The 21,495-nt window shown below is 37.7% G+C and overlaps 1 long non-coding RNA gene across 1 annotated transcript; it reads left to right on the forward strand.

The window, feature by feature from the left end:
* Window positions 1-6,633: 6,633 nt before the first annotated feature.
* On the forward strand, window positions 6,634-20,376 carry LOC138927540 (uncharacterized). The gene is made up of 3 exons (XR_011444008.1): window positions 6,634-6,723; window positions 8,015-8,404; window positions 20,358-20,376. It is a non-coding gene; the product is annotated as an uncharacterized lncRNA (long non-coding RNA).
* Window positions 20,377-21,495: the final 1,119 nt, after the last annotated feature.

Below are 21,495 nucleotides of genomic sequence, written 5' to 3' on the forward strand. Positions count from 1 at the left end.
TGAATAGTTTCCAGAAATCTGCTACTGAGATTACTATTTTTCAGGTTACAATACAGTTCTGTGGCTTATCTCTGCCATTGTTTCACCCAATTGCTTTTGGCCCTTCAAACCAAAAAAGAAAAAGAAAACCCTCTCACCGACATTTTTCAATGTGTGACAATAAAGTGAAGTGGAGGGTAGTAGAGAAAGAGGGCGAAGTTGGGTGGTTTTGGAAATCCTTTAATTGACTTTGGGGTTTTGTCCCCAGCTATCGAGAAGTGGGACGATGAGTGGCAAAACAATTTCTTTGCCCCGAGTATCCATCGATGAGTCTCCACAATTTTGTAGCTCAAACTTTTTCCCCATTTTCTCTTTTTTTTTGGCTCTACCCTGCTTGATTTCTGCTTTGGCAAGCATTTTATTCTATTTCATTTTTATTTTTGCATAATCGATTAGCAAGAGCTGAGCTAAAAGCCGTTCTAATTCGAGGCTGACAGCTTGCCATGACACATGGGAATCATCAGCCGGAACATACCCACAATAATCATCATTATTCCTCATCATACCAAAAATGACGGTTCCAAAAATGCAAATGCTGGAATTGGGCAACATTTGTTGACAATTATAGATTTTCGCAATGATGGCCTGCAGTTTTTGGGGAAGTTGTAAAGATAGTAGAATTCAGCATTAGAATTTAGCATATTCCATTTTGTGTAGCTGGGTTTTTGGCTATCGTGCCAATAAAAAGAACAATGCCAGCCACAAAATCGACGGTTTACAAAGTTTTTGGGGAATCCATTGTTCGTTTAACAAAGTGGGAAAGTATGAAAATTATGATGAGATAAAAAAAGTTAAATATTGAAGAATTTGTAAATATTTTTAACTCAAACAATTTTTATCTATTTTTATAAAAGTTACTGTGTCCTGTAGCTGACATACCACACATGCACCTATAGATAAAGCTTAATATTACCTTCCAGTCTTTTGTTTGGATCTCTCCTTGCCTTTGGTTGAACCTTTTGTTTCAAGCATCGACTAAAAGGGTTTCTGCCCCTTGACCTGATAATTTATGAGGAGCAGCCCACGCCCTTTATGACCCAAAAATTGAGAGCATTTCCTGTTTAGCAAATTCGGGCTGACCATTACCCAGTTTGAGTTATTGTGAGGTTTAAAAGCGGGCTTTCAGGTACTAAAGCTTTGGATGATAAACCTAGAAGTACATTAGATTCTACCAAAGGTGGATTTTAGTAAAAGTAGTTGAATGGCTTTTGAATTTATTAAACCTGAAATCAGTTTCTGCACGCCGTTTTGTTCACAACGACTTAATTCAGTGTACAGCTCTCTCCACTTCCACTTTTCATCAATTTAAATATGTTACTTAATTAAATTATAATTTAGTTGGAAATTCAAATTGATGAGCACTCCACTTAGCTGGACAGTTGCAGTGAATAATTAATATCTATTGCATTTCAATTGCTCAATTATGTATACGCCATGTTGGCTGGCAGCTTATTCATAATTTCGCCATTAAATGTGACGAGGAAAAACGGAGAACAAAAAGAAACGATCCAATTATTTATGTACAAATAAAATACATTACCTCTGACAGACATTTCACTTTCATTTCAATTGGCAAGTGGCCAAGCGAAGTCACTTAAATATCGTGTTAAACATTTAAATCAATTAAATTATGTTATGAGACGCAACGCTATAAATCAAGGTAGGGAATATTGACTAAAAATTAATGAAATAAAATCAAAACTACTCGAGTCCCTAAGGACTACTAACTTTGTGCAATGAACACCTGAACAGCAAATTGAAATCAAATGATAACTTACGCCCCGGTCCGCTTGGAAAAATTAATAAATAAATCACTTCAATTGGCCAAATAATTGATATACACAGCCATGCTCGCTAAATACAAACACCAACAGGCACGTGTGTGCATACATAAATTATAAATGAATACATATTTAAATAAATAATTGGGCAGGATTTGTTGCTATTTTTGTTTTTTTCTGCACTTTGTTTCTGCCATCAGACTTTCTAAATATAATTGGCAAAATGTGTAATTTTAATGGCCAACTGCTGTGTGAATATTTTTGCGGTTTGTTTAATTATATTTGCATTTCAGCGACAAATTTCCCCACGGGCACCACCTCCAATGTCAAATATTGAATGGGAAAGGCAAACATGAAACAAAATAAATCAGATTTACTGCGGAAATTGCTCTATGTTGGTCACAGAGAAATTATGTGTTTAAATATGGTTTATGGTCTTTACAAAATTAAAAGAATTGTCTGGTTTTGACTTTGAAACAGAAAGGGGGAGTAAATTATAGGCTTTTGCTGTTTTAGGTTGAAAGATACTGTTTCCAATGGCTTTCTCTTTAAGCCCCATAATGAATCCTCTCTGATTCAGCAACTCTGGATCTTTAGAAATTGATGCATGCCACTCAGTGTTCGGAAGGGCAACTGACATTGATACGCCTAATGAAGTGATGTATGCACACAGGATGCAACTGAGGCATACTGCCAATTTCGTGGCTAATGGTAATGGTAACAGGAGGCAACAAAAGCAGGAGCTAAGGACGCGGACAAGAGTATCCTTTGTGAAGCGTATAATGAAAGCTCCGCGAAATTCTTGTCCAACGGCAATAGGCATGGCAATAAGCCAAGTACGATGAGCAATGCACTTTGAAAAAATCTAAAGGAACTAGATATTTGTTATATTAATAACATTACATTAAGTCCACGAATTATTAAGGGTTTTATTGGCAACAACAATGGCTTTGTTTGTTTTTATTTAATTTACGATTCAATTATTTTAAATACACAAACTTAACCCTAACTTAAACCCATAATATCCTATTAGTTCTACCCCAAATAAAAATGCTTTCGGGGTGGCAAGGAAATGAAATTGACCGCAACATTGCCAGTGGCAAGTCCAGGGGATTTCATCAGGTGTAATTGTAAGTGTAAGTGTATGTGAGTAGGAGTGAGTGTGTGGCAAACAGGGTCAAAGGTTGGCCCTGCGAATGGCGGTGGGTGAAGCGGAAGACTGTAATGCAGGATGGGTCCTTTGCGTGCTGCTTGACAGAGTTAACATTTTAATTGTCATGAAATATTCATTTGCGGGGAGTTGCAGGACGATGTCCTAACATGAAAATAGTTTTTGAATGCAATGTCAACCCTTGCTTACATGAAAATGGGTAGATTAAAACAATCTGATACATTTATTTAAATGTTAAATAAAATAGTATATAAAAAAACTTTAATAAAGGTAAGTGAATATATAAGGGCAGATACGAACAGCTTTTTTATAATTTTTTCAGAATCCTGCTAAGCCACAATTAATATAAATACCTTAATGGAATTGTCACCAACACCCTTAGAACTTTTAAATCTCCCCTCTTACTGGCATTTCTCCCTATTAACTATTTAAGGCGTGACAATAAAGGAGAGACAGCATGTCCATAGCCAAATAGCCGAGGAGTCTTTAAAGTGACTTTGGGTCGCCATTTAAAACTTAGGACAAGCATTATCCCTTCTGACTTTCTCCTCCCCCCTCCTTCCTACACCACCACCCCCGTGACTTTTGTTGTAATAGCTGTTTATGTGGGGGCGTCTGCTTTGTTTGTCAAGCGATTAAGTTGTAATTATGCGATGCTACGTGTCCACAGACTTGGAATGAGTTTTGGTTTTCAGACCCGGTTTTATTTTCCCTCTCTTATTTGTGGGTTCTGCCGGTTGTCCTCTGAGATATCGGTGGCAGGGGATTATGGTTAGCGGCGTCTAATGAGTTTACGTTAATGGGCGTGGCATTCGGACTCAGACGAGAGATCAAGTGTAACAAAGTCAGATGCAATGAGCCGAAGGTGAGAAGAAGGAGCTAAAGAGCGGACAAGTGAAGCGAATGGGCCAAGGGATAAAGGACGACACAAAGGAGGCTTGTTAAATGCCAATTAGAAAGACGGATGGCAGAGCAAAAAATAGAAAAATGCCTCAGAGTCTGTGTTCCGACAACAATAAGTCAAAATTGAAAAGAAGAGAAAAGGAACACAAGCTAAAAAAAAACAATTGTACGTCAAATAGACATAGATAGGTACTGAGTAACAATTTCTTTGAAAAAAAAACTAAACAAGAGTTTTCTAAAAGTAAGAAGGACTAAAAAATTATAAAACTTTCAGCAAATAGGGAAATGCAATATTTCATAGCATACTTTTATGGGCTCAACCGAACACAGACCAAACTTCCAATCCGTTTCCCTCTTATTTAAAGATAATTCTAAATATATATGCTTAAATTTTTAAGCCCCTCAAATAACCGATTATCAATTAACAATATTATGCAAACTTAAACCGACAAATTGCAGACTAAATAAATAGATTTTACGCTTAAATTAAATAAACATTTCACCTACGCCTGGGATTAGATGATAAATAAATAATCTACTGCCTAATTAACATATTGAAAATGTACCCGACAATAGCAAAATTGAATAGATAATGCAAATCAGACAGAGTTTGTGTCTCTCCAAAATTTTCGGAGCAAACAATTTACGCAATTAAATATGAAATGTAAATAAGAAATCAGCTTAATGTCGACACATTAGGGAAATTTTTGTAGACACATTTTCGTATTGGGTGGCAGAGAGCCGGCGTCACGTATGCCATATTAAGATATCGCCTTAGTCATATACATTTTTAATGTGCTAATTTTTCAAAAATATATTTTCCCGCGCTCGTAATCTGCCAGAGCGTGAAAAAGACAGGAGGAGATAAAAAAAAGAGAAGCATACACATACGACACACGTTGCATGCCCCACGTGCTGCTGGTAGCATTTTCCTGCTGGCGGTGCTCCGTCAGCCGGATATCCTTTTGTTGTTGAGCGTCTTTGACTTTTATCGCTGCTAATAGGCCACGTCACCTGCGAAAGCGGAAAGCAGAGATGAGGCCAAAAAGCGAGTAAAGCAAATCGAAGGCAAAACAAAAAAACGAAAACAATAAAAAGATGGCAAGTGCAGCCTGAAGGCCTTCCTTCGACTCGACTCACAAGCAGCCGCAACTCACTCGGCCCAAACGAAGATAACCGAAACAATAACAGCAGGCAAAATACGGAAGGAAGTACAGTAAAGCCTGAATAAAAATAAAGCTTTATTTATTAATTAATTCAAGTAGGTTGCGTTTTTAGCCTGTAGTTGTGGGACTGTTTCAGGGTGAGTTTTAAGGTTAGAACTTTTCTGTAATTACTGTAGCAAAATTTCACGCATACAAACTACGATTTACGGGTAACATATTTGAAAACTTTTATCGTTCCAAACTGTGAAAGGAGAGTGGGTGGTGGCAAGTTTAAGCTTATGGAAAAACGCATTCACATAACTTGCAAATTCCCTCAACTTTCGGAGAATCTTTGATGCCTCGCCTCGAACCTGAATGGGAACTGTGGAATTATTTCAGGTATTTCAGAGTCTCGACTTAACACTCAACTATTTAAAGCTCCAAACATGCTCGTATATTTCCCCCACATAATTAGTTGCGCTTAAAGTTTGGTTTATGCTACCATTTTTGTTTTTTTTTTTGTGGAGGAATGGGTGGGGTATTCCTTGTGAGGATGTTAGCCATGTAGGTCAGAAGGGCGGCTCAGGCTTCGTTTACTCCCTTTTGGCCATAAAGTGCGTGGTCTCTGTTACGGTTGCAGTTGGCCAAAACTGCTTACAGTGAAATGTTGCGGCAATAGTGAAATATCGTTTTAGTTATAGCTTGTTATTTTTAATAGTATCTATAACTATTTTAATTGTTTGTTACCTCTAATAATAATATAATTGGCTTTAATTTTGTAATGTAACTTCCTTTGAATTCAATATTTACACTTAAATAATTTAGTTAGCTATTGGCAAGATGTTGCATGTCTGTCTGTAAGCTTAGTTTAGGCGAAAAGTCTCTTAATTTTGGGGTTAATAATCCCACAAACAAATGCAAACACGAACCTTAACAAACATTTAATTTTCTACATGCAACAAATGCAGGTTAACAGACTGTTAGTTTAACAGCAGCCTCTCTCGAACCTGTATGATGTTTGAAGAAGTCGTTCCAACTTGGTTCGACTGAAATTTTAAATTTCCTAATAAAATAATAGTTATTATCTAATTCTACGTAATGATCGCACATATTTTAATCGTATATTTGACTAACTCCTAACTCCTTCCTTAGATATTCTTAATTAACTGTATTCTTCTATGATTTCTAGAGGAAAACCTGTTTGCTTATAAATTTTCATTGCCTACTTTTAAGGGCGCCAAGAAGTGGGAAGTCGGATTAATAAGCGGGATTATTATTAAATAGAAGTCTTTGTTTCTCAATTACTGTTTTTAAATAGTTCTTCTTATAATTAAAAAAATTACCTTTATTTTATATCTCATAAGCCTAAGCATTGAAGCACCTGTGCCTAAGAACTAACAGTCTCGAGTAACCCCTTCCAATGCATTGGAACATTGCAATGTTGAGTTTTGGCCAACAAATCGGTTCGTTTGGCCCACAGTGACTTGGCTTCGTGTGCTGCTCTGTTATTGAGTTAACAGCGGCCTTTAAGCCAGCTTCGGTTCTTGGCTTTCAGCCTGCTGTTTTCTGGTTTCAGTTTCAGTCACCTGTGACTGTTCAAGCGCTACGGACGTCGTCGGTGCATACTCCGGAAAAATTCCGGAAAAGCGAGGGAAATTCGCAGAGAGAGTTCTTACGCCGCATTGTACGTGTGTGTGTTTTGAGTGTTTGTGTGTGTTTGCCTGTGATTTTGGTGTTAATTTTTGCATGCTTTCCGCTTATCATTTGCACTTGCAACAAACAACAAAAGAATTCAAACCAATCCTGTTTAAGAACCTGTTTCATTTTAGATTTTTGGTTTTGATTTTATTTGATTTGATTTGATTTGGATTTGGATTGAATGCGAAAAGCAACGGTTTCTAGTTAGAATTTAAAACGCGCGCCGTGACGTCGCCATTGCCATTGCCGGTGCTGTGAATTTGTCTATTGATAGAAGTTTTTTATTTGGTTTACCGTTAGGCGGCGGTCCAATGTTGTCTCGATTCCGAGCTGTTCTTCTTGTTGTTGTTGCTTACCTCAAGTGGGCAGCTCCAGCAGAGCGTGCATCTGTGTTTAGAAAGCCACTTTGGCGGTGGCTGGAGACCAGACCCCACCAGTCTCTCCATCTTTGGCAGTTGAAAGCCAGTAAAGAGAGAACCCGCTTAGAAGACTTAATCAAATTTAAAGCACACTCTGGCTCGAAAAATGCGCCTTAAAGCCAGACTCTACAGATTGACCGACTTCTTGTAGCGAAACCTAAAAAAAATAACCAGAAAATAAATGCTGATAACCGTTAATTGATTTGTTTGTTTGTTGTTTAAATTGTTGCGGAAAATTGGATAAATACTTCAGCCGGAAATGTTAATAAAAAAGTACCAAAAAAAACAAGAAAGAATCTGCAAAAGTTTTGTCATTTATTTGCATACAATTATCGATGACAATAGAGATCTGTTCAGAAACTGAAAATACATTTAATTTGTTGGAAGGAACAAGAAACTTTTTTGAATAAAATTCAGATAATTTTTTGGCTTTTATCATATTTTCACAGTTGCTATGATAATAATAATTTAACCACAAAATCTCTAAAATTTATCTTTTCAATTTAAATAGAATTAGCGCTTTGCAAAAATAATCTTATTATGTATTTCCAAATCTAAATGCCACAAAAAAAATATACATTCATACATATATTTTTTGAATGCAATCATTCATAATTATTACTGTTGGCATTCCATTTGAATTTTCATTCAGTATCCGTTCTTTTGGGAAAACCACATGAAAACATTCCGGTGGCAAACAGGTTGCCATAAACCCCCCCACCAACAAAAACAACAACGTTGCCAAATCAAACACGTGCACGGCAACGGAAAAGGTTAACGAGAACAGCAACAGCAACAAAAAAAGGCAACAAAAATTGTTAACAACATTACCTCTTTTATTTTTTTGCTTTTTATCAGACAAAGCCAAATAAACCAAAATTTAAAAACCACGCGCTAACTGAAATAAAAAAAAATCGACTCCGGATAAATAAAATAAAACGGATATAAAAAAATTTTAAGCGTTTGGCATTTTGTCAACCAGTAAAGGGCCAAGCGAGAAACGAAACAAAAAAAAAATAATAAAAAAAACAGGGAAGAGTGGTGCACAAGTGGCTGCAACAAAAGGCTGCTCCCAAACCACCGACCAAACCAGCGACCTCTGACCCTACAACCGAAAAAAAACGAAAATCTCCCTGGCCGGAAAACGCTTGTTTCGATACGCGAGCGAAAGTGACGGGTGAGAAGAAGAAGAAGCAGCCAGGCCAGGCTAGTGACAAGAAACAACAGCACCAACAACAAAACAAACAGGTGAGAAAGGGGGACCTGCATGAATGAATGCGAGGTGGAGGGTGAGGGTGTGTGTGGGTCTGTGTCGGAATGAATGAATGAGACCCAGAACAGTGAAATGTGGCAAAGTACAGTGATTATATAGTATAAGAAATCCATAAAATGATAGTTTGAAAATAAATAAATAAATAAATAAATAAATAAATCAAATAAATAAATAGACTCTCTCAGTGGTTTGCTAGAACCTGTTGGGAATCTTCTAAAAAAAACACATTTCTAGTGTTTCCCCTGCCAAGACTCTATTGGAATGCCTACTGTACCACTTGCCCTGGGCGCGATGAAGTGATTGAAACTGATAAAGAATAATAAAAAAAAGGCTTTCCCTCTGCGCGAGGATTTTCCCAAACAATTCTTTTTGGCTGTTGGATGTTGGCTGGTTTTTTTTTTGTATACTTGGTATCCCATCCGAATCGACTTCCCCACTGCGAAACAGAAACAGGGGAAGCCTGCTCAATAAGCAATTAATATGCACAAGTGTCTGCCGAGAGAGTTCCTCCCAAAATCTTTGAGTGGAAATGGGCGCGGGTTTTCCACTGACTTGCTGTGTGGGAAAATACAAAAAAAAACTGAAAAGAAAAGAATGAAAAACCATGCCCAGCGTGGCACATTGTTTCGGTTTACCCCGCAGTGTTAAGAGCTTAATTTAGTTTGAAAAAGGTTTTTCAACTTGATGAAAATTGAGTTTGGTTTGTTTTTTTTTTCTCAAACAAAATTAAAGACCAGAAAAAATCAGTCAAATTAATGAAAAGAAAAAAAAAACAGGAAACACTTGAATTTAATTTAAAATAAAATTGTAAATTCTATTGATATTGAGTCCTTATTTGTGTAATTTAATAAACTGATGGCAACGTTTTCTCCCAATTAGAACACAAAAAAAATGTGTTCTGCGAATGGAAATGAATCATGGAAATGGTAGAGCATTATCATTAATTTCAACGAAAATCAGGTTCTATTATCTCAATTGAAATTTCCCTTTGAGTAATTTGAGACCAAATTCGATTCCCTTCTTGCCAGCCAGTGACTACCATTTTCCTTGCTTGTTTCGCCATTTTTTTCGCCCCAGTCACGACTGCAACTTTAATCTTTGGCAATTTATATTTGCTTTTGTTGCTACAGAGTACTAACCAAATTCATTCAGAACACACACAGAACTATTATTCCGGACATGAGCGTAGTTTCAAAATCTATTTAAATTTTATTTAATTAAATAAGTAGTCTACAATTTGTTTGACCTGCCGCCATTTTTAAATTCATTTCCCTCTCAAGATGGCGGTTAAAATGGCGGTATCCCTTTTTTCAGTAAGCCCATGGCTTTGCTGCAAATAGCAAGCCAAGTTAACCAGGAAAAGTTGCAAAACCGTCGGAAGGAATGCCAAAAATGGTAGAACAAGAACGAAAAACGTTGAAAGAAAAACGAATTTCGAAAAAGAAAAACAATGCCACAAAAGGGCACAAATAATGCGCTACGTATTGTTGTAGTCAAGACTCGATTCCGGCGAGACTCTTGTGAAATATCGCACTTTGCTTATAGAAATTGTTATCTATGCTGGAAATAGAAATTCAAGAAAAGTCCGTATAAACAAAAACACAAACAGAAACAGCAACGTATGGCAAACAAAATGGTCCAAGGGAAGGGGCTAGGAAAAAACCAAAGTAATGTGAAACATAATAAAACACAATAAAAGTGTCTAACTGTATGAAGAAATGAAAGTTAAAATGTGTGTGTGTCTGTGCGTGTTTTTGAAGGGGGAAAAAAGGTGGTAAAATGGAAGACCCTCTTCTCTGTGGAACCCCCGTCTAATTTTTACCATCTTACTTCTCACAGCATCTTCTCGCCGGCTTCATTAGCGGCAATTGAGTTGAATCCACTGCCTCTATATATTCTCTTTCGTTGATCTTGATCGTGAACTCGAAAATATTTAGAAAATGTGTTAAAGCCATGGCCAAGAATCAGTGGTGGGGCTTTGGAGAGGGGAGACTCGTGTCTGGGTTTTGAGAAGAAAGCGTGCAAATTATGGTTTCTAGGAAACTGGGTGCCTACCACCTGCTCGATCATAATCCGCAGATACAGTGGTTATTTTAGCAATTAATGGTGTGTTTTTAGACTATTATTACCTTTCAAGGTGGTTGAAAGTGATAGAGAAGATTAAAAAAAAAAAAATAGTTAAGATTCCTAACCATTTATCATCTTTGGAAACCAAATCATAGCCCAACCAAGCCCATAAAATTGAAAGGCAAAGTGTTTCCTCTGTTAAATGCCAACTGTTTCCTTTCGGCCAACTCGCCACTGGCCACAACCACTTCCTAAGATTGTTACCACTGCACTATGGGGTTTTTGACCTGTTTTTGTGGCATTAATTAATAACTCGGTCAGTTTTGGAGATATCGACATGAAACTTTACCAATCGTTATTATTTGATCCTAGGCACATATAGTATGAAAATCGTTCGGATCAGGAAACTATATCCTATAGCTCCCATAGGAACGTTTTGGTAAAAGTAAAGATAAATTAATGAAATTTAAGGAGCTGATATTTGTTGCTATTTTAATACGATATAGTAATTTTAAACCAAATCGGACAACGCTTTCCCTGGGAACTGTCAGTTTAAAATACCGGATTTCAGTGTTCTTCCATACAAATGCATATAAAAGTTGAAAAAGAAAAATTCCTTCATACAGTAGTATTAATCTTATTATTCTTTTTTTTTCATTTTCTATAATATGTCAATATTATCTAAAAAAAGCTGGAATCGTTAAATTCGTCATCTTCGAGACAAACATTATTTTCGTATTCGTCAATACGAAATACCTCAATTGGAAGTAAAAGACTCTTTAGTTTTTTATGCATCTCGATAAATTAAGGACGAAATAATTGGATCTTATGTATCCATAGCTCTGTTGAACACATCAGCGATGGAATGTAATCGGTAGTGTTTTCTTAAATGGTGACGCCTGTCTGATTTATACAGCTTGTTTCAGGACTCAGACGCTTCTTCTCCAAAATAGCCGACTGGAAGCACCGTATTTTCCATTACTTCCATTAAAAACTGGTGGCTTTTTTTCAAAACGGCATTATCCACATTGTTATTTGCATGGCGTTAAAAAAAACATTGTACAGCCATTTGATGCTCAGCCCGACCCCTTTCCCTGTTCCAAGCAGCGACCAAGTCGGCTTTTGGAGCAAGTGAGGTTATCTAAGAAAAATTCAAATTGCGCCAATAGTGGAGAAAAGTGCACAATAAGACTAACAGCCTTTGCTCAGTATTGACAACGCTACAACATACACTTGGACGCATTGAAAACTTTTTATTCCTTCTATTTCAAAACTCTTCCCAAAATTGAAATTTGTTTCCCAAAATTCAGCTTAAGGTGCATCTATAAAATGACAAAATTTTAGTATAGACACGCACAATTTAAACAGTTAATACATTTAACATGTAGTACAAACCTGTGAAATCAGTGTCCATTACTATTTTTCTTTTTAAATGGAGTTTTAAACAAATAATCTAATTTCTCAAATCACTATTTGAAAATTGCAAACTTAGCGCACGTGCTTTCGAATGCAACAGCTGACTTTGCAGCTGTTATGCTAGCATATGGTGCTAATAATCAATATTTTGAGTATGAGGCATAATAGTTTGATGTTTTCTTAATACATTCCGATTAATTTTTTTTAAATCAGAGAACTTTCCAAAAATGATTAAATGCCACATAAAGTGGTCAAAAACCCCATAGTGCACTGTCTGGTATACCCCCCTTTCTGGTAATTCAATTATGATCAGGGAGTGTGTCAAGAGCGGGTCTGGGGAGCTTACAAAGCTAATGAACACACTCTGAAGGGTAGTCGAGTGAGTCAAGACGACAAGCCACATCATTATGAGGTAGAAGAGCTCCAATGTGATAATGATGTTGATGTTGCTGCCACTCGGAGGAGAATTTAAAATTCGTTGGAAAGAGAAAAGAAATAAAACAGAGCCGCGGCAATGAACTCGAAAGAAGAAATGCTGGCAAACAAATGCAGACAAACAACGAAGTGGTAGAACCAGCGTCCGCACCAGAATGCATATCTAAAGTGCTGCTGCCAAAGCAAGAGATGGCTATAACAAAGACGAAAGAGATGGCCAGATAACGCAGCCTGCAGTTGCAGTTGTTGGGGCATCATTATTATCCGGCTAAGATTTTTGTTGGCCTATTAGAGAGATGGCCAGTGGCACAAAGTTTTCATCTTTGCAGCTGCAAAATAAAGCCAGAAATGCACTTGACATAAAGTTTGGAAAATATCGAATATATAAACTATATTTATGGATATCAAATTATATTATAAAAGAGGCCAATCAAAAGATTATCAAATTTTAGTGTTTTAAAAATAAAAATTACTTTTAAAACTACTAAAAACCATTTTTTCAAGTGTCCAACTTGAAGATGCATCTGCTTTATATATTTTTTTTTACTTAAATGCAGTTGGCAGTGTGAAAGAGAGGGTGGTGGAAACGAGGCAGATAGACCCAACACTAGACGTAGAGGTCATTCCTCCGGCGTTTATCACGTTTAGCTATGCCGAACCCCCAACACCCCCCACCTTAGGCACTTTATTAACATATTTTTTCTTTCCCTTTCTGACTACCTGGTTTTTATTTTTGTTTGTTACCACCAAGTGTGGTTGCGACTTTAGTTATTTAGTTAGTTGTTAGAGAGGCACTATCTAGTTTAGATTAAATAACGCTTAAGAATCAAATAATACTGAAAAGCTTTTGTCTTTGTGCCATCATAAATAATTTAATTGATTTCAATGAACTTTGGTATTTGTTTGGTTACTATTTGTATTAAATATAAATACATTTTGAAGGGTATAGTATTCCCTTGACGATTACGCTTGTCAGTTGCATTTTGTTGCCCTTTTTTGCGGCCATTTTGCGTCCTCATTTCCTTTGGTGCGCCCACGAGCGACCTCAAAAAAAAAAACTAGCAAGGGAAATAGAAGCTGTCTGGAAAAGAAACCAACTTGGGGTCCAGGGCACTCTCCCCATGTCCAAAGTTCTCACTATCCCCAAGCTTCTTTTGACTGTCGAGCTGCTGGTGACACGCCTGCTTTAATGCATGCCCGTTTTTCCTTCCGTTTTGTTGTTGTATTATTTTTTTTTGGCCTACGGTTTTTGGCCAACAGGAAATGGCCGACATTAGACCGGCTGGCACGTGTTTATGTTGCTTTGCTGTTATTTTATGCTCCACGCTGGGTCAGGAAATGCGACAGAAAAATGCATTTGCAGTTTCCATGGAATTTTCCTGCATTCATGGGCTAAAAACTGTTGGCATTTTCGCATCTACTTCTCTCGTTCTCGGAGTTTTTTTTTTTAGACATTGTTTTTTAAGCGATCCGTGTTTTTGGTTGGCTTTAAATTTTATTTTCATTTTGGTTTAATCTAGCAGAGAAATAAACAGAAATTCCAACTATATCTTTTATATGGGCACTGAGCTGAAGAAAATTACGTTTTTATGTTCCTGCACCTATAAACCCAAAATAAATGACAATATTCGTTTAATTTTTGTGCTTTTTTTGGATGCTGTTGAAACTTCAATTTTTATAGCAACTATAAAGCGTATATCGTATTTTAATTTAAATTTTAAACGTGGCTATTGTGGATGAATTGGGCTGATGAAATATAAAACTAAATAGGTTATATTCTTGCTTTTGCAGCCACAACTAAAAAGATTCTATCCTTAGAGCCTTAGAACTCCTTAGAACATATCGACCATAAAGGTACTTCTGCAGTTTCTCACGAAATTAAAATATTTAAGCCATAAGTCAGAAGATAAACCAAAAATTTAGAATTCTTTTTCCACTAAATTTATCCAATTATTTTAAGCCCTTTTCCCCATAATTTAAGCAACTTCTGCACTCATTAAAATGATAATCTTCAACTGTATCTTTGAGATACATTTATTCAACTGCACCGAAAGGCATTGGCCATCATCAGGGCGAAGAAAGGGCTACAAAAATATGTAAAAACTAAAATGGAAAACTTTGTATCTTCGAGTTCTATCACCCTACTGGTTTTTCCGGTTTCTAGACCAGCTCATTTGCATTATTTTAATTTATTTCATTACCCAAAAAGAAAATGGAAAAGAAACTTGAAGAGAACTTAAAATTGATGTTCTGTATCGATAAATCAGAATGAAAATGAAAATGTTGAAGTGAAAATTGTTACGGTTTTCGTAGAACAGCCGTTATGCTGACTGCCTGCACTTAATTAATTTCCAAATGAAATAGAAAAAAGGAGGAAAACCCACAAAAGTTGCGACGGGGCAGAGCAATCAATATGGCAGAACTTTCAACTTACAATTCAATTTATTTTTCAACATAAAAACAAGAAAAACTGAAAGTAGAGCAAGATAAAATACAAAAAAAAAACAAAGGCTGCGATAGAGCAAAGGTAAAAGACAAATTGCAACTTTTCGAGGCACAAAAATCACAGTTAGCAGATAGTTTTACCCCCAAGCCCCCGAATCTCACCTTCCCTGGTCCGTCCCTGCTCTCTTCAGGACACAAAGGCATAAGAAAGTTTGTCCTGCTGCCAGGACACTTGAAACAAATTGCAATTTGTGCCTTTGCCAACAGATAGCGAGGGTTAAATGGTTTCCCTGCTGGTGTCGTGGTGGGATGTATGGTACATTGGGGTCTAGTCCTGCCTATAAATTAAGTGCAGCAATTAATAATTAAAAAAGCGTGTTAATTAGAGAGCCACATGTACGGCACAGAGAATAGTGAGTGGGTGGCGCTTGCCAAAGGGAAAAGTAGAAAAGCCAATACTCCGTAGGGCCCGAAATTCGTTTTGACTAATTGCAATTTCAATTAGGCGCATTTGGCAAAGCTCTTGGTAAATACCATACTTAGAACAGTAATTTTAATCACATTTCCACACAAAAAGTCTATAAAGTTGTAGTTCAAAAAAGAATTTTAAAATAAAAGGTACGAAACTTTTGATAGTTTTTCAATTATAGTTTTTCAGTTTTTCAAGATTATCCTTAAAATTCTTCTTAAATCTTAAAAATTTAAAAGTAAACTACCTGAAACAACTGTAAAATTTAATAAATTAAAGTCGTGTATTAAAATAAATGTAGCTTGTCGCATCAACGCAACTAACTGCTTTTGTTATGCTCACTTATCTTATGTTCATCGCTTTATCTGCTTCGCTTACACTGACTAAACTAAGTTAATTCACACCTTCCCCCGTCTGTAAGGCATGCGAACACTTTTGGCCAGAACTGTCCAGTGTATATTATCATTAAGGTGGCCATTTCCGCTTCCTTCCGTTTTGTCTCCGTTCTTCGCGCACCATTTCATCTCCAAAAACATTTTTCGCTGACAATTCGCTTGGCCAAGTTAGTGAGAAATGGTAGGAGGATATGCTCCGCCCCCTTTCAATTGCACCCCCCTCTCATATTTCATTTCATTGTGTCCGATTTTTCCTTTGCCAGATTGGATGCACCCAGACTAAAACGTCGACTGCTGACTGCTTAATATTTCACAGAGATTCCACTCTTTGGGCAACTGGCCACCGACTCTACTTACTGTTACTGTTGACTGGTTCTTTTATTACATAACTCGGATTAGATTCACTCGGAGTTCCTCACCGATTTCTGGCATGCCCCTCACGTCCGTGGCATTGCCTAATTTAGTTATGCATCCAATGGCTCCAACTCACTATATGCTATATACGTAGCCTGTGATTCATAACCGAGGCATTGATTATTCACAATCAATCAGCGTATTGAAACGGGCCCAATCCCGTTACGACTTCGCTTCCAAAATTCACTTGGAAGCCACAATTAGTTGGCCATCCAGCCGGACGGCCACGAAAATTTCTCCTTCGTTTCTCCTCCCGATTGCAATTAGATTTTGGCCGTGCCAATTAGTTAATTAGCAGATAAACGAAAAAGGGGAGTGAAGTCATGGCTTCACTGCCAATAATCTGGCTCAAATTAATGAAATCAGAAAATAAATATAAATTAACCGGAGATGGGTAGATCTAATTTATTTAGAGGAAGAAGAAAGAGAGCTGAAATCTAAATATTTAGAATTACAATCAAGCCAGAGTAACCTAATCAACAGAAGTAAATAATTGTATCGCCAACTTGTCGGAATCCGGCAAGACCCGCAATCCGCATGTACTATTCATAAACTGAACCACGACGGCATTTAAGCCGTTTTCCAGAACAAAGCTCTGCTCAACCTGCACACTAAACCAATTCCAATCGAATCGACTAAAGCCCGGCAAACAAAGGCTAAAGCGGCTTTGGTGGCAGTGCAACACCGGGCCGGTGCATTGTGCAACACTGCGTATGAGTAACAATTAAGTCGGCAATTCAGTGTGGCTATTCGGTCTTTAATTTATTTCCTGGCTCACCTTGCTCACAAAAGACCACAAAAAAATGTAGAAAAAAAAGGCCCATTTTTCAATTTGTTACAAATACCAAAAAGTTAGCAAATAAACCAAACTATTTGCAGGTGGAAATTCATTAGCCAAAGTCCGCCATTTGGACCAAAAAATAGCCAGGAAACTTTATGCGAAAATTTTGATAAAAAATAAACATCAGCAGCATAGTTTCTAATGAGGAAAATTAAGCAAACGTCAAACAATTAAAGCAAAAGCAACAAATGAGCGTGTAATTATTTTTTAATTAAATTCCATTTAGCCAAGACTCTGTGGTGTTTGAGAGCTGGCCTATGGCTCGGTTGCCACAGCGCTATAAAATTTGTGTAAACTTTGTGTGCATTTCATTTGCAGCAGGTGCAACAGGTGTAAATTACGACAGCGGTGGGCACAAAAAGATTTCAAAGAAATAAGGGTGAGCATGTGGAGAGCAGAGGGGTGACAGCTGTAATCGCTGCAATCAACTCGGACAACAACAAATGCCAAAACAAAAGCACAAAGCCAACAACTAAAAATCCGTTTCCGCTACTGAAAATTAGTAAATTTTGTTAGCGGCAGTGGCAACAACACACACACACACACAAAGCCTTTTGGCCAACCTGTCAGTCGAGGGTCAGAAAACTCGGAAAACTATTGCAAACTAAAAACTGAAGCAGAGTTATGAAATACAATTAGTGAAAGGAGAGAAAGCAATTTGATTTTCTTTAAACAAATATTTATTCTATTTGGCAATCTTAAATAAATATACACCCACTTGTAACATTTCTCATAACTCTAATGTTTATTCTGAGATGGCAAGACAAAGTTATAATTTGTGGAATTATTATTTTTCTTAACAATCATGGCTGGCTGGCAAATATCGGTGAAAGTCAGCCCAACTGCCGACTCGTGTGCGTGCAACGATTTTGTTTTTATTTTTTAGTCGAATTTTTGCAGGTTGTCGATGGTTTGTGCTTTCTGCCTTGTGGGAGGTGTGTGCTGGCACTCGATTGAGCCTTCTAGAGTGGAGTGAACTAGTTTCCATTTAATAGTTATAGCCCAAGAGGCACTGCCAGCACTGCCTGCCCCGGCAAAGAGAGCATGAAATGTGCAACGAATTGTGGCAGCCGCACAAAAAGATTTATTGAAGCCGTTGCTGCTGGTGCAGCTATTAACAAAATTACTTAACAAGCGGCCGAAAAATATATAGCTTAAAATAAAAAAAAAAAAAAAGCATATCGTGGAAAACCACAGCCAACGGCAACTCCCTAAGTTATTACCAGTCGGCTGGGCTTTTCAGTTTTCAGGACAGGATCAGAGGGAGGATGTGAGGATGTGCAGCCACACTGGGCGATACGAACTACTGGGCGACAGAGAGCCGTCGACCTTGGAGCCTGCCAGCCGACGATATATTCTATTTAATTGCATTCGCGGTTCAGACCAAAGGAGACCGACAACCGGGCAGGACGAGAGGAGCCAGAGGAGACTAAGCCGTTGTCCTGTTTTTGGGGGGGCTGGCCTAGGCACTTCAGTTCAGCTTCGAGGGCGTGACAAGCCCCCCACCCGTGTATATGGCATGGTCTGTTGCAACTTCGAGCACAATGTGGAGAATGTTAAGACCCGGATTACAACGGACATCAAAAGTGGGCGGTGCTGGGAGCTTTGATTTATGATTGCGCAATAGAAAGATAGGGAGACTACTATCCTCACACGAGGGCATCACCATGCCACTGTATTTAGTTAAGCTTCGAATGAAGTGGCCCCGACGGTGGAAGTGGCAGGCTTATGAATAGTAGAAACCCTACAGAATCGGATGAGGAAAGGCAATGAATTTTGTCAAAAAATTATAAAGGTTTAGAAAAAGGGTTACTTTAGGTAGGAAACTATTACTAATAGCTTAAATTTGGGATTGAATTTCATCAGAATATTGGTTACTACTGATCAGTATTCCTTTGTACAAACTTCCCATAGAAAATTGAATACTTGCTTTTATCAAATCCCCACAATTTCCTGTGCATTTAACATTTAGCATTGATTGGTATTTTCCTTTCCATCGAATCCTTTGGCTGCCTTGCCCTTTCTACGTTATAAATATTCGCTAACGACGCCCCTGACACTAGGGGGAGTTGTTTTGTTTCGTTTTTTCGGTTTCAGACCCGGGACTGCGACTATCGTCCAGTCGCAGTTCCAGAGGCAGAAGCAATTGCGGTTGCCGCCTGCCAATCGGCCAAAAGTTGACGACCGCAGCTCTGCCATTGAACGGCAATAAAGGAAACAAAATAACAGGGGAAGGACACTGGCAGGCGATGCAATTTGTTATTTTGAATTTTGCAATTTTCGGATCGGAACTATTTCTGTATAGCAGCAGTAGCAACAGTAGCATCCAGCACCCAAAGCAATCGAAAACAGGCACAAAGCGATGGTTAGAGTGGATGGGTTGGAATACTGACGGGAGGAAAATGCCAGCATCCAGATTTCAGTCTGTCTGCTATTTAATTAAATGTTGCGCGGATTCTTTTTTGAGAAAGAGTACGAATATCCCCCAGACAGAACGTGATATGTTAGTGAAGAGCCAAAAACGCTGGAAGGAGGCGTTGTGGCATGGCTATTGATGGTAGGAGGCTCTATTATTAGCCAGACCCATCCATTTGGGAATTGTTAAATGATTATTGGTTCGATGGCAATCATGCATTTGCTCTGCAACTATTTTTAGTGGCCTTCGTCAAAATTCGTTCCAGGAGACTGCCATTGCCATCATCTCTCACCTTTTTGAAAGGAATGGATTTTTTCCTGGGTATCCTATCAAGGACGCTAAGGCGTCATCGTCGGTGGCGAGAAAAAATTCGCAAAAATTCCCAAGTCAAGGGCTAAATAAACTTTGTCGCTTTGGCAAAAGAGCAAAAGTGTTTGACAAGCTTACAGTGAGAGAAAATTCTTCAAAATATATCAATAAAATTATATATATGAAATATATAAGAAGTAGCTGTACCAAATCTCTTGTTTTAATAATTCTTATATGCCTTGTTTTAAGACAAAATTTTAGTTGGTTTATTTTTCTCTGCTGGTAAAGGAAATTCCGGACCTTCACTCACTTAAAAAATCTATCGTTTTCCCGCTTTTCTTACATATACTCTCTGTTATATATGTGTATATATAGATGTCTATCAATTTGAGCTGCTATCCTTGTGCATATCCTTTAGCTCACTGTCGGCAGCTTGTCTGCCCTGCTTGCTACCTTCTACTCCCCCGAGTCCTTGTGTTTTCCCGCCCATTCCTGCTTTTGTATAGAAAATTTATTGAATTTAATATGCATATTGCAGGAAAAATTTATTACCATTTTCCACCATATGCTTTCAGTTTAGTATCGTTTTCGTTGTCACTAAATATTGTTTTTATTTTATTTATTGGCATACATTGTATATCATAGCTATATTATCTTACATTTTAATTTAAAATTTCATATTTGTTTTATTTACTAAATATTTTCTCCTCTTCTATTGCAGGTGTGTAGAAATACTCTTAATAAATACAAAAACAGGTAAACCCTTTAAACACCTTCATTAAATTTGAACCAAAAATTTAGACACAATCTCCCATTGACCTAAACTTTGACCCACTGCGAAGCCCGCTGAGATTTCAACTAATTACGTGAATGCCAGAGTGTGTGTGTTGGTCTCTGCATGTGTATGTGTTGGACACTTTTACGGACTTCTCTCAAATGACCCATTAAGCCAGGCCATTAACTTCCAGCCCAATGACCCCGCTAAGACCAAACAGAGAAATATAAAAACAAGAGAGAAACCAAATTAAAATTAGAAATATTTGAGAAAGACACAAATGAAACACTAAAATTGCACATAAAACAAAATAAATAACCAATTAAGACGGCGACGACGTCTCCCCGGCGAAATTTCGGCCCCGGAAAATCCAGTGCGAATTTCATTAATTAGCCATAATGGTTTTGGCCCTCTGCAGGAGGCCAAAATGATTGAGGAGGCGGCGGGCGTGGCTCGGGCCGTGGAGCGGTGGGGCGATCGTAAATGTCCATTGGCTATTGGCATATCAGAAACACATGTCGCTTGTCATGTGTGCCAAATGTGGCATGCAACATTTAACTGCAAAACAACAAAAATAACACAAGCAACAACAACATAATCAGCAGCAGTGGCAACAACAGCAGCAGCTGGCAACAAAACAGAGCCATAAACACGGCTAATTGCCAGAGGAATGCCGCCAGAAGGTCAGGTCATGTCACAGCGGAATGGCACTTGGGGGATTCTGATACCGATTCGCCTCCTGTGGGCATTACACTCACAAAAAATCACAAATAAAGAAAGGTTATATGGTCCATAATAAATTATTAGGGAAATTATAGAGCCATAAACTCGAGAGAAATTATGGAAAGAGGTGCCAACATTGTGGAAGATATCACCAGACATTGTAACTCCATTAAAGCTAGAATTATAGCAGTGGAAATGGCTTATAAAAGGCTACTTTATGAGATAAAAATTGATAATTTGGTGTATAAAACTTACTAAATATATTATTACCAATTTAAGAAACGAATTTTGGAAAGTCGTGAAATAAGCTAAAAATGGCCAAAACTGACTCCCCTAATTTCCGCCCCAAAGCGAATGGATT

Source organism: Drosophila bipectinata, unplaced genomic scaffold, assembly GCF_030179905.1.
Source record: "Drosophila bipectinata strain 14024-0381.07 unplaced genomic scaffold, DbipHiC1v2 scaffold_301, whole genome shotgun sequence".
NCBI lineage: Eukaryota > Metazoa > Arthropoda > Insecta > Diptera > Drosophilidae > Drosophila > Drosophila bipectinata.